The following is a 13,683-nucleotide window of genomic DNA, read 5'->3' as shown; positions in this document are numbered from 1 at the left end:
TAAAATGGGAATGAGAGCCTAACACACAAGGCTCTTCTGATGATTAAACGATATGATATGTAAAATCTCTGACAGTGAAAATTCAACAGATGGTCACGGAGATCAGGTCTTGCCTTGGACCAGTGTTGGTAGCAGAATCACATATGGCTGTTATGCTTAGAAACTAGCACCTAGCCTTCCAACGAGCCCTTCCAGACCCAGTTTTGTTTAACGGGACATAGCAGTCTGCCTAGTTTTCATATAACTAACATTTCATGAGGGTTGTGGCTCACAGTCAAAGGATGGTTCCTGAGCTTGCAGGTGAAGTAAGGTCCTTTAGTCAGTGGGAGAAAGTGCTGGGCTTGCTGACTAAACGTCTGCCCGATGTGTATTCTCTCTCCTGAATCTGAGAGACCACAGACTGAAGACAACAAAGGAGGTTGAGCAGAGGGGAGAAGTCGATTACAAATGTCTCCCACGCAGTGACTGCTAATTTCTATAGCAAGAAAGCTGACGACTGGCTACCTTACTCAAAGTGAAAACACCTCATGAAGAAGGGGGAAAAAACCCAGTATTAAGCACCATCTATGAGTCAGTTTTGCTTGCATATGATTACATAATGCCCTTTTCAGAGAGGAACAAAACAGAAAAATATTGCCCAAGTTCATAGAGCCAGTAACTGGTAGAGTCCGGATTAAAGCTCAGATCTGTCTTACTCCAAATGTCACATGCTTTCAGTTAAACTGTACTGTCTTTACCAAGATAATTGACTTCTACTTCATAGCATTGCTATGTTAAATAGAAGGAAAAAAAAGATGGTAGGTACAGAAGCGGAAAAAACCAGAATGTACCTACAATAACTGCAAGTAAGTCAAGAAGAAAGCACCTCCCCACACATAACCAGAACAAAAATTAATGACTAAACACACAAAAGCACTTGACACAAAATACTTAATCTATCTCAGACTATAAGACCTTCATCTCATCTGGAAGGCCAAGAGTTAACCAGGCTAAATGGCAAAGGCAATGAGGTCAAAGGCCTGTTGAGGGCAGCAGAGAGTCAGAGCTTGATGAGCACCATTGGCCATGGAACTCCGGGCAGAGGTGGAAGTCCACAAAAAGCCTTGCCCGGAGAGACTTTATTGATAACTGAGACTCAATCTGACTCTGTGCAAACAGGTCAACCAAGGTTAGGGTAGACCTGGAGATGGGTCTTTGCATTTGGGTCCAGACAGGCATTTGCATTCGGGTCAGGGTGGCAAGAGGGGCTTAACCAGTGAACAAACTGCCCTAGCAGTGAGTTCAAAGACCATGGATTGCCGATAGAGTTAGAGCCCTAGTGGTGTACACCTTGGGCATGAACATGCTCCGCTCTGACGGGTAGGTTGGGCTTAGCTTGTATTCCCTCATAGCAAGAATACGGAGCTGGGTGGGCACTGTCCTATGAGGTTACTTGACTGGCCCCAGAAAGCATATGAGTTTGTGGCTCTTGATTTGAAATGGACGTTACCCCAGGAGATAGCTTTGAACTTGACAACACCCATCACTGAAATTTTAGATGTCATAGAACATGAGTGGAATTCAGAGCCTGCACAACAGAATGGGCCAACCACAGAGAATATTTGACACACACACACAAAAAGAATAAAGACAATGTCCACGTTCTCATTCATACCTTAAATTTAAGGAGTACCTACCATAGGTCTGATCCTATAATCAGTCTAGTGAATGCAAGGATACATATGGTACGATCACTGTGCCCTCCAAAGGGCTGTGCAGTAGTGTAATTGGGGAAATGGGATCTGTACGTAAGAAGGTTTGTAATGCTGCCTTGGCATCTGTTAAATGCCAAGTAAGAGTGTAAACAATAAGGGATAGAGTTATGCTGAAGTTCAGTGTGGTCTGAGATGGCTTAGGTTGACTTCACAAAGAAGTAGAACATTAACTGGATCTTGGATAAAAGTTAGGCTTAGGTGGTTAGAACAATAGAAAGGAGGGTATTCCAAGAATGGGAAACTGCATGAGCTAAAGAGAGGTGGGAGGAAGGTGTGGGGCAAGGTTAGGGACCGTGAAGAGATCAGTCTGTCCAAATTGGTGAATTCATGTGGAAAGAGGAACATGCATCCAGGAATTTTAAGAGTAATCTCACTTTCAAATTTGTAAGACCATGTATGATTTTATGTGGGAAAATATGGTTATCATATGTCACCACCCACTAAACCCTGACAAAACCCTTGAAGCCAGGAAAGTAAGTCCTGTAAATTTGTAGTTAATGCTATCATTGTGTCTCTACCATAGTACTTGGAACTCGGTAGGCTCAATGAACCAATACAATTTGTTCTCTGTGCGTTGAGGGTTGTGTTCCTAATGAATATTTAGTTATCAAAAATCATATTAGGGCCTTAGGCTAAGTTTTCAGATGTGCAATTCCAAAGTTATTTTTTTCCTTTTGGAATTTAAAATATATGTATAAGAGCACAGCTTAAAAAATTAAACATCATTGAGCAAATCCATCCACCTAGCTTAAGTGGGGTATTTCTTTTCCCCTTACCATGTAAGGGCAGATTTCTCACATTTTCTTATCATTCACTGAGGGGCAAATAAATCACACAGCTTTTCCAAGCAGCTGTGTGGGACAGACTTGAGCATTTTTTTTTCCTTAAGGATATATGATTACTGGATGGTTTTAGAAGACAATTTTTTATAACTAATAACAGTAGATGTAACTCATTCTTCTTGATCCCATCATATGCAAGTCTTGTTATAAAAGCTCTACTGTAACATAGAGAACAGACTTGTGGTTGCCAAGGGGGAGGAGGGTGCAGAAAGGATGGATTGCAAGTTTGGGATTAGCAGATGCAAACTACTATATATAGAATAAATAAACAACAAGGTCCTACTATATAGCACAGGGAACTATATTCAATATCCTGTGATAAACCATAATGGAAAAGAATATGAAAAAGACTGTATATATATGTATAACTGAATCACTTTGCTGTACAGTAGAAATTAATACAACATTGCAAATCAACTATACATGAATAAAATAAAAATTTTTTTAAAAAGCTATGCTGTAGAAGAAATATCTGTGTTTGTGACTAAATACAAGAATGAATGAATGAATGAATGAATATACGCAGAACTGTTGATGACCACATTTAAGATGTTTCTCAAAGTGTAGGCAGTGAACCTCCTGTATTAAAATCAGCCAGAATGCTGATCTAAAATGCAGAGTTCTCCAAGGTAAGGCTCAGAAATATGCATTTGAACCAATTCCTGGGTGATTCTCACAGCTCTGAATGCTAGAATCTTTGCTGTAGAGTAGGGAGGGAGCAGACTTTGGGAGACATGGAAGCTGAGCTAAATAGTATCTGAGTAGATCCTGATTGTAGGGGGAGAGGCCAGGAGAGAAAACCCCAGGTACTCCTGCAGGCAGAAGTACTCTGAATGTATGCTATGAGGGGGTGATTTGCACAACTATATTTCAGCTTAAAAAAATTGAGAATAAATTTAAGAAAAGAACTAAAAAAAAAAAAAAAAGAAATAGAAAACAGTGTTCAGTATATGACACTGAGACCTGCCTCCTGAGCATCAGACAAGTGAGGTGTCACATAACTGTGCAGACGATGCCTGCTCCCAGGACAGTGTTGCTGCCTCAGGGTTCCCATAGCTCTCTGCGTCCTTCCAAGAATGGACCAACACAGCCTGGTGGTATGGGAGAAGCTCCCCAGAGCAAGACAGAATCCCACAAGGGCACGTCATAGCAGCCAAAGACTGGATCCTATGGGAGGAATAAAAGGCTTGAATAAGTGGTTTGGACTTCTATCTGTAGGTGACAAGGACCTCAGGACATCTGGTTTTTAAGATGAGAGCTGATATAGCCAAAAGGGTACTTGAGAAGATGAATCTGAGAAACATGTACAGATTGGAGGGGACAGAAATCACAGGCAGGGAATTCAGTAAGAAGATCACTGCTTGGGTTTACCTCTTCTAGTTGGCCCCTTTCTTTTGATCGTTTTCATATTTCTTGCCATCACTGATTATTTCCGACTGACCCTCTAAAGTGTAGAGATTCTGCCTTATCACTCTTTGCGTTTCCCACTATGTATGGCACTGAACTGAACTGAGCCATCTCACTCTTCTAGTAATGAAAATATATTTGATTTTTAATTCAATGCAAACCATAGTTATCAGCCTTTTATTTTTTTATTCATTCAACAAATATTTATTGGATACATATTTCGTGCTAGACCCTGGACTAAACACTGGGAAGAGAATGGTGAGAGATGTTACCTGTCGTGATGGGCAGTGCTCTCCGCTGGGAGACAGACGCAAAAGGCAAAGAGTGTGCCAGGGCATTTCAGGTGAAAATAACACGAGGAAAGGAGCAGAGGCCCCAAAGAGAACTGTCTCCTCCATGGAGGTAAATTAATGGTCACATGAGGTGGGGGGCAGTGGCAGTGAAGGAAAAGCATGACCTTGAATGCCCTGTAAAGGAGTTTGAAATTTAACCTACAGACACTAGGGAGCCATTGAAGGCTCTGAAGCAGGTGAGTTCATTGACGAGATCTGAGTTTTAGAAAATAAACTTTCTAACAAAGCACAGCATGAACTGGCAAAGGTAGACTCTTGAGACAGGTATACTTTTCCTTGGATGTCACTGCCATAGTCCAGGTGAAAGATGATGAAAATCCAAATCAAGGTGCTGATCTGAAGAGGCCCAAAGGCCCACAGAGGAGATAAAAATCTATAAAGCTAGAGAAGGAGCTGAAAAATGTCCCTGCCCTGATGACCACATGGACCAGAGAATGCCATTAATTACATACACCGCAAGGAGGAAGAATCTGTAAGAAGCAGGCTGACACATTCGGTTCTAACTCATGCATCACACTGTAGTTAGAGCATCCCATTGAACTCACCGACTTGGCTACAGCCCTCCGCTGCTCTGAGCTCTCCCGTGGACCACTCTTACTCAACCTCATCAAGTACCAACTCATTACCTCCTAATCCAACCAACACTCATCGGATGCCTTCTTTGTGAAAGTCATGGCAGTAGGTGATTTCAGGGAAGGGTGGATACATGGTGAATTAAGATGTAGCTCCTGCCTTTCTGAAGCTCACAAGCTAAGAGTCATTGATGTATTCACACTTCCCATGAGCCAGCCAGACCGTGGGCTGAGCACGTGTTACACCAGGTGAATCAGTTATGGTGCCAGTAAATCCACATAGGGAGGCGAATCACGTGTTGACGCGGCTCTAAGACTAAAAATGACTCTTCTAACTCACAAGTGCAAACGTTAGTTCAATCAGACCATTTTATTTTTCTCATTTATTGTTTTTAGAGAGGGGAAATTTATCATTTTAAGCATAAAATGTCGCCCTTATCTATTTTATGTGTAGAGATGACACGTAACTATTTTATTTGAAAAAAAACATTCTACCGTTCAAAAGTGAAACGTAGCCTGACAGTTTAATAACCAGTAGACTAAAACCTGGACCTTCCCCATCACCCTGAACAACAACCAAGGGCTGATATGTCACTTGCCGCTATGACAGAACCACCGTACAATTTCCATACAATTCTGTGACTTAACCCCGGCTTCAGACAGCTTGGTCCAGGCATAATAGGAGTGTCCACAGGATGCAAACACAGCTGCTTAATTCAGTTTTAAAAATTTAATCACCCAGTTGTTTTTTTTTTTCCCCTCTAAGACACCAGCCAAGTGTTGGACTGATTTTTTTCCAGAGAATTTATTGGTTCACATCATGTAGATAAGAACTCTGTGTCCAAAGAACTTGGAGTTTCAAAGCGATGTGATGATGCAATGAGACATTTGACCAAATTCCATCCTGGAGTTGATGATCCCACCCAAACGGAGAGGAGTGGCTGCTTCTGGTTTGAACTAGTTCTCGAGGCAGTGGAGCCTGGTACAAACATCACTGGACCAGGGAAGTGGATATTGGGATTTTTGTCCTTGCTCTGCTATTAATCAGCTGGGCTAACTCTCACAGGTTTCCTCATCTATTAGTGAACTCTTTGAACCAGTTGATTTCAGTGGCTCCATTCAGCTTCTGAAATTTGACAGTCCCAAGAAACGTCTCTTAAAGAACCGTTCTCCAACTTTACCATTCCGAATAATCAGATCTGGTCCCGCTGAAATTTCCTGTTCCCAGTAATTACAATTAATTAGCAGAAATCTATGGCATAAAAAATTAATCATAGAGCAGTAAGGATGATAAAATCTAACCAGATGGTGATGAGATGAACTAAGAGGAGAAACTTCTTCTTCATTTCCAAAGCCCTGTTTCAAGAGCTTGCAGGCTCCTTGAACTTGGGTGATTACCGCAAGTCATTAGTCGTTTCTGCAAGCAGGGCTCGGCCTTAGGCTCGGCCTGGCTTTGAAAGGCTCCAGGCTGGTCTGAAATTTCATTTGGAGCCTGATCAGAAATATACTGTGGGTGGTGGTGAGATCTACCTCTTTCTGTGTTTGAGGACAAAGAGCCTTCTGACAACTGGGTAGGAAGAAGGCTTCCAAATCCAGATGGAGCAAGTCAGGGCCAGAGTATCTGTCCTGTTTGCTGTCAAGCTAAGGAGGAGGATATTAGAAAGAAAGAAAGAGAAAGGAAGGAAGGAAGGAAGGAAGGAAAAAAAGAAAGGAAAGGAAAGGCAGAAAAACTTGCTAAAGGTCTCCTGCTGTTTGACTGTGCCTTACCCTGGCTAGGAAGGAGGAGACTTTCATTAAGCTGTTCCCTTTGTGTCTGCATATCTTAGGGGGTAACTTTTCAACTCAGAAACTTTGGGTTAGAATGTGCTTTGTAAGCAGATCTGGGTTTTTGAAATCCTTGTGGAGTCTGGTCTCTGTCCTTCCTGTGTTTATCCTTAAATCCTCGTTGGCCTCCCTTCTCTTTTTATTTGCAGTGGATTCAGGTCAATGGCTCAGGATCGAATTCTTTTAAAATTTGAGAGTAATTTCAGAGGAAAAAGAGAACCTTCGAGATTCTCTAAAATTTGCTTGTAGGAAGAAAGACACGTTCTGTCCTCCAACCTACGGATATTTGTGATTTTGCTTTACAAACTGGGTTTATTCCTTCTGACCTCTCACTCCAGCGTGCTGGCCCCCTTGGGAATGGGCGAGGGGCCTTGGATCCCCGATAGAGACCTGACCCATACCTACATTTTCACCAAGGGTTTGGCTCACATGAAACTGTAGGAAAAGGCCTAATAAGGCACGTGAGTGTTTAACCAAACTCAAACAAATGATTAACTACAATGTGAGGAGAAACACAATAACAGGAACCAACAATGGTACGAACACAGATGAATCACATGTCAAGCCTTGCTGATTGACGTCAGACTGGCTGCAAACGGTGTCTGACAAGTTAAGGACAAGGTGACCTCCAGGGTCAGACACTCCTGCTTCTTTAGACTATTCTCCTTTTCCAGGTACCATCTCTAAAGGTGCGCAAACACATAGCAGAGGGGATTTTAGCAGGTTAGGGACCACATTTCAGAAATGATGCCCTAAAGAGATTTAGATTATCTGAATTTATTCTAAAGAAAAAAAAAACTCTAACAATTTCAAGACTTCAAAACAAAAATTTATATTTATCCTCTATCTGATCACCTTCACAAAAAACATTTTTTACTATTTCTACTCTGCTTCTGTCCCTATCACTCTTCCCTTTTTTTTTCTTATGACACTTATTACCACCTGACATGCCATAGACTTGTCTATGTCTGTCCCCCACCCCACTAGAATGTAAACTTTTTAAGAATAGGGACTTTTTTTTTTTTTGGCTGCGTGGCATGCAGTATCTTAGTTCCCCAACCAGGGATTGAACCTGTGCCCTCTGCAGTGGAAGAGCGGAGGCCTAACCACTGGACCGCCAGGAAAGTCCCCAAGAACAGGGACGGACTGTTTATGTTCACTGTCGTATCCCCAGCTCACAGAGGTATCAGTGAGTGAATGAATCTAATCAAACACCTATCTAAGGGCATTCAGTAAATGTTTGTTATGGGAATTAGTAAATAAAGGGATAATTAAGTCTAAAAAGAAGGAAGGAAGCAGATTAATTGACCACCTATAACAAGGCTTCAATAAATGTTAGCAAACAATAATCATCATCCTTTTTATTATTATATACTTAAATTACCTGTCCATGATTTTAGATGACATATAACCAGGAGCTGAGTGGTCCAGGAAGGGGCAGCTGTAATGGCTGGGGTGACCGGCCCTCACTCCACATGGTTTCTTAGTCTCTAGTAGGCTAGCTCGGGATTTTTCTCATGATAGCAGTCTACAGCAGGGTTCCAAGAAGGCAAGCAGAAGTACTCAAGGCCTCTTGTCCTCAAGTACTCTTGAGGTATAGGCTTGAAATCAGCACACCATCACTTGCTTCTGCTACATTTGGGTGGTCAGAGCAAGTCACAAGGCCAGCCCATATTCCAGGGGTTGGAAAATCAACTCCATTCCCTGCTGGGAGGGCCAACAAAATCACATTGCAAAGAATGCAGAAACAGAGAGGGGTGAAGAATTAGGGTCAGTTTTGCAATCGGCCACAATGGCATGTATTTATATTCATTTGATGGATTCTTCTCCACTCGTTAAAATGAAGCCTATGTAACCAGTGCATGGAGTTAAAAGGATAAATGAAAAAGTATGTGTTAACTTTTATTACAACCGTATAAATATACATACAAAAGGTTAGAGGAGAATATACAGATATGATGGTTGCATAAGGATGCAGCTACTTTTTAAAAAATATTCTGACAGCTTTACTGGAGAATGCAAACCTCACATCACATCTGCACGCGGCGTAAGCCACATTTCCTTCCTTCAATAGGATTTGGCTGAAGTACCCAGTGAATGAACAAAAGAGTTATGGAGAGAAAAAGCAAATTTGGAATGTCCAAAATTCCACGCCAGACGATTCAATGGGCAGAAGGAATTTAGTGTGACATAGTATGCTTGCTATTTCTAGGGAAAAGGAGTTACAGCGTTTAGAGTACAAAGCAGAAAACCTTTGCCTGTTAAAGTATTTCGTGCAGGAGTGAAACCTTTCATTGTGTGACTAAATCAATGGAGATTATCTCCTCGGTCGGAATTTCCTTTTGTCTGCACGTGTCCTCGTCAGGCATCTGTTCCTGCATTCGGTTCAGTTGCTGAGTTCTCAAGTGAATGACTTGATTCAAGGTAATGCTGAATATTGGACTGAGGTTACTCTGTAGATATTGATGTCATGGCCTTTGACTCTATCTGAGGTCAGTCATCGACCGGCACATCACACTCAATGCCACGGGCTGACGTGAGCCACCGGTGGTGTGGTCCTCACGAGCTTGGATTTTGTGATGCTGAGGTTCTAATAAACCTGCTCTCGGGTACAATTTCTTCAGGACTGCTTGCAACAGCACTCACCTGTGGCCTGACTGGCAAACCGTGGTGTGTCGTGGGAAGTTGCAGGCGGGTTTACACTAGGGATGAACGCTCACATGGGGCCAAAAGGCACAGTTCTTCTGGGACAGCAAAGGAAAAAGGAATCATGGAAATTCAGAGCTGGAAGGCGACTTAGCATCTGAGGAAAATCAGGTCCAGGGGCAGCATGCTATTGGCAGGTGCTCCTGCCCTAAAATGAGTTGCAGTGAGGTTTTTCCAGACCTCCTCGCCACTGTCCTGTTGCCCATGAGGATTCTCTGTTCTCCTGCAGACAGCAGAGCGCTAGGAGTACCAGCGCCTGAAACCGGCAGGAGGAGAATCGCTCTGCGGGGAGAGGACCATGTCTCTCCCCATTTCACCTGCTTCCTGCTGACCTCCGGAACTACGAGTCCAGGGAGACGTGTGCAAGCTGCCGGTCCTCCATCCTATCCCAGCCTCTTGCCCACCCTTCCCAGATTCTTGGTTTAATCCTCTAGCCCAGGCTAGAGCCTCTGTGTCCCCAAACCCTCTCCTCTTGGTTCATAACAAAACATGCGCTCAGAGACTCTTGCAAAGTGATGTATAACTTATTTATTTATTTATTATTAATTAATTTATTTATTTATTTTGGCTGTGTTGGGTCTTCGTTTCTGTGCTAGGGCTTTCTCTAGTTGTGGCAAGTGGGGGCCCCTCTTCATCGCGGTGCGCGGGCCTCTCACTATCGCGGCCTCTCTTGTTGCGGAGCACAGGCTCCAGACGCGCGGGCTCAGTAGTTGTGGCTCACGGGCCCAGTTGCTCCGCGGCATGTGGGATCTTCCCAGACCAGGGCTCGAACCCGTGTCCCCTGCATTGGTAGGCGGATTCTCAACCACTGCGCCACCAGGGAAGCCCCTATTTATTTATTTTTAAAAGATTATTTTGACCATTTTTAAAGTCTTTATTGAACTTGTTACAATGTTGTTTCTGTTTTCTGTTTTCTTTTTTTGGCCACGAGGCACGTGGGATCTTAGCTCCCCAACCAGGGATAGAACCTGCACCCCCTGAATTGGAAGGCAAAGTCTTAACCACTGGACCGCCAGGGAAGTCCTTATAACTTATTTAAATCCCAAAGTGCGGACCTTCTTTGAGGGATTTGCATGGTCATGAGGACTGACCCTTAAGGAACTGGAACTCTGAGAGAGGAACCCACGGAAGGGGCACAGACACGCGCTCAGGAAGGTCTGGAGGCACCTTGAAGGAGTGAAGCAAGCCAGGGGGCGGGGTGAGGTTCTCCAACAGCCTCCTTTGCAATAAGGGTTTCGGAGTGACTGGTCGACACCATGGTCTGTGCCGGTTCAAAGAGGTTCAAGGGGACAGAGCCAGGGTGCTGCCCTTTTCTTGTCTTGGCCGGACTCTTCACCCTCTGGTGTAACAGCCAGGTCATCCTTCTGGAGAAATTCTGGCGATAGTTTCTTCTTTGTTATTTTTTCAAAAGAAGCTGGAAATCTGAGTTCTATATGAAATCTTCTGATTCTTAAATGCTGGCAATTTCCTCCAGTGGTGGAATTTCTTTGGGGGGGGGAGGGGTAGAATCATATCATCCGTGGGCTGAATCTGGCCCTCAGGATGCTCTTCTGTGACCTCTTCTCCCTTGGAGAAGGGGGTGAGATGGGGTGGGGCAGAGCAGGCACTCCCCAAATCATAAAGTAGAGGAGGCTTATTGGAATTGAGGAAGTGTAGGATTCTTGTTTTATGTTTCTCAAAAGCAGACATGATTTTTAAAGGCTGTGTGACCCTTCCTTAGTGAACGGCTACCCACATGTGGCCACGCACATAGGACCATGTGTGCCATGAGCAGAGGGGTCAGGCGGCACGAGGCTGAAACATACAGATATGGGGTCACCGCACTGTCTAGGCTGCCCTGTGTGTGCCCACCCTCCAACCACGTCCTGGGTGTGGAGCAGGAAATGGTCTTACAGAGATGGCCAGCAAGGAAAAACTGTGGAATCTCAGTGCTCTAACCCATCTTAACAGACATCTGTTCAACCCTGTTGTTTTACACAAATAAACTGAGCCCAGAGAAGGAGGGACCCCTTGCTCTCAACCTCACACAGCTGGTTTACGGCTGAACCAAGACTACAGCTCAGGGCTCTGCTCCCACAGCAGAGTTTGTCTTAAATATCTTCTTTCTCCCTCACCCCCATCCTCACTCCAGAGGGAGTTGTCCTAAAGGGTATCTGTGAAATGAAAAATAGGAAAAATCAAAGACAGCTTCCTTTCAGTAACACTGTGAGACTCTTCATATCAAAAATTTCACCAGCTAGGAAAAACCACCTTTCTCAAATCATGCACCCCTATTTAGGGCTCAGAAAACAGAGATGCCAAATCATTTTGTGCTTTGCTTAATTATGATGAAGAGCTTAGTAAGTGTATGCGTGTGACACTCTACTGGGCATTTTATACACCCTACTGCCGTTAATCTTCATTATTAACTCCATTTTACCTCTGGGGGAACTGAGGCTTTAAGAAGCTAAGAAGTCTGCCCAAAGGCTCACAATTATTAAAGGACAGAGCTGGTACCTGACCCAGAGCCCTAACGTAATAAATATGGCCCTTATAGCTGAGCTTCACCCCTGACTCACCTTCCAAGAGATGTTAGCTTTCAACGGTCCAGTTCCCAGAAAACCTACTACCATCCTGCCATCTAGGGAGCTGCCCCAGTCTCTTATACAAAACACTACTGTGTGCCCACTTCATCACACTTTTTTTTTCAGGCTCCAAAAATGTGATCTCTCTCATGATGCCAATTAAGCAGGAATAACGGACTTCTACTCAATAGTTAACCATTCACCATGTATGGAAGAAAATCTTGGAAGGTTTGTTTCAAATACGAAAAGTGTCAGCTCAAAGGAAAATTCTTTTAATAATTCTCTGGAGGGGGGAAGCGTTCTAGAGGAAGACTTCCTGCAACTTTAACCAAAATGTCATGGATTGTCTACACTATAATGGCAGAATGTCTTGATCCCAGAAGAATACACAAAAACAGAGGAGGTAAATTAGATTCATCATTTTGACACCTGAAAGGATGTCAAGAAACCTTTAACCCACCGATAATCAGCGGAGGGCACTGTCATTGTGGATCGCTCAACCAGACTATGGGGTATCCCATTAGCAAGCTGGCTGGCCTATTAGAGGCACGCAATTCTTTCATATACTTAGTGCGGAAGTGGAGAGGATTCAAAACAGTTTCCTTGTCTCTGACACACATCCAAAATTTTAATAGCAGCTAAGTACCTTACTAAGCAATTGAATAAAATAATGCATTCAAGCCCCAGAAAACCTTTCCAGACCTCTTTTTATCTCTACGTTTTACTGATGCAAAAATGGATTGTAATTCACATTTACAGACTGGGTACATGCCGTGCAATGGATTTTTTTTTTCTTTGTAAAACTCAAGCATGCCAAACTATTGGAGGAGTTAAGCGATTTTTGATCATTTTGAAACTAGCTGTCAGATTTAATCTGTGCTAAAGAGACAGAGGGCAAATGTATTCTGAAGCTTGTTATATAATTTACAGATTATTTTTGCAATTTATATTCCATCAAATAGGGTATATTAGGCTCTCAGAAAGCACGTAATGATCAATTAATTTCAGCAGAGCCATCCTGGTGGCACTTATGGGACAGACATGATTAGACCCTTTTCAAGCAGAGTCCCAAGGTCAAGTCATCAAATAGGACTGATTACATTTTCTAATGGTTTCTCCATGGCCATTAAATAGCACCCAGCTATTCAGACTCTCCTCTGACCATGACACTCAAAATTTGCTCTGAAGGCTCCTGACAAGCAAAAATGTATTCTCTAATCTTTAACCACATAAACAATAGCTAACCACTTGTAATTGAGTTTAAATTGATTTCAGGTGGCTTCAGAGAAACGCAATTTCTGCAACAGATTAACCTCTTAATTAAAGTATATTAAGAATACTGTCAGGTGTAGAAATTCTGCTACAGCAGAAAATTATACCTCATTGACATTCATTTATGAAAGAATTGCTGCTCTATTCCCAGGTAACAGGTTACTTATTGGTGGCTCTTGCTTCACTTAGGTCAACTCAAGCCTGACTCACTCTGTAGGCTCTCCGTCTTCTGTAAGGGACACGTGTGGGGGAAGGAGGGGGTGATGTAAAGTAGACATTGTTTATGGCATGATGCTGTCCTTCTACTTACGTCTGCAGAAAGTTACTTCTCTCAAAAAAATGGAACCTTCTGGAAAAACCATAGACTCCCTTAAATGATCTGAGGGTTG

At 43.0% G+C, this 13,683-nt stretch overlaps 1 protein-coding gene across 1 annotated transcript in view; it reads right to left on the bottom strand.

Moving 5' to 3' along the window:
* Positions 1-13,683, bottom strand: part of LOC309647594 (uncharacterized protein) — a 142,104-nt gene that overhangs the window by 12,759 nt on the left and 115,662 nt on the right. The gene's annotated exons all lie outside the window — the stretch shown is intronic.

Source organism: Balaenoptera physalus (genome assembly GCF_965194825.1).
Source record: "Balaenoptera physalus genome assembly, chromosome: 18".
Lineage (NCBI taxonomy): Eukaryota > Metazoa > Chordata > Mammalia > Artiodactyla > Balaenopteridae > Balaenoptera > Balaenoptera physalus.
Note: the sequence above shows the minus strand (reverse complement) of the source record. Positions and strands in the feature narration are given on the sequence as shown.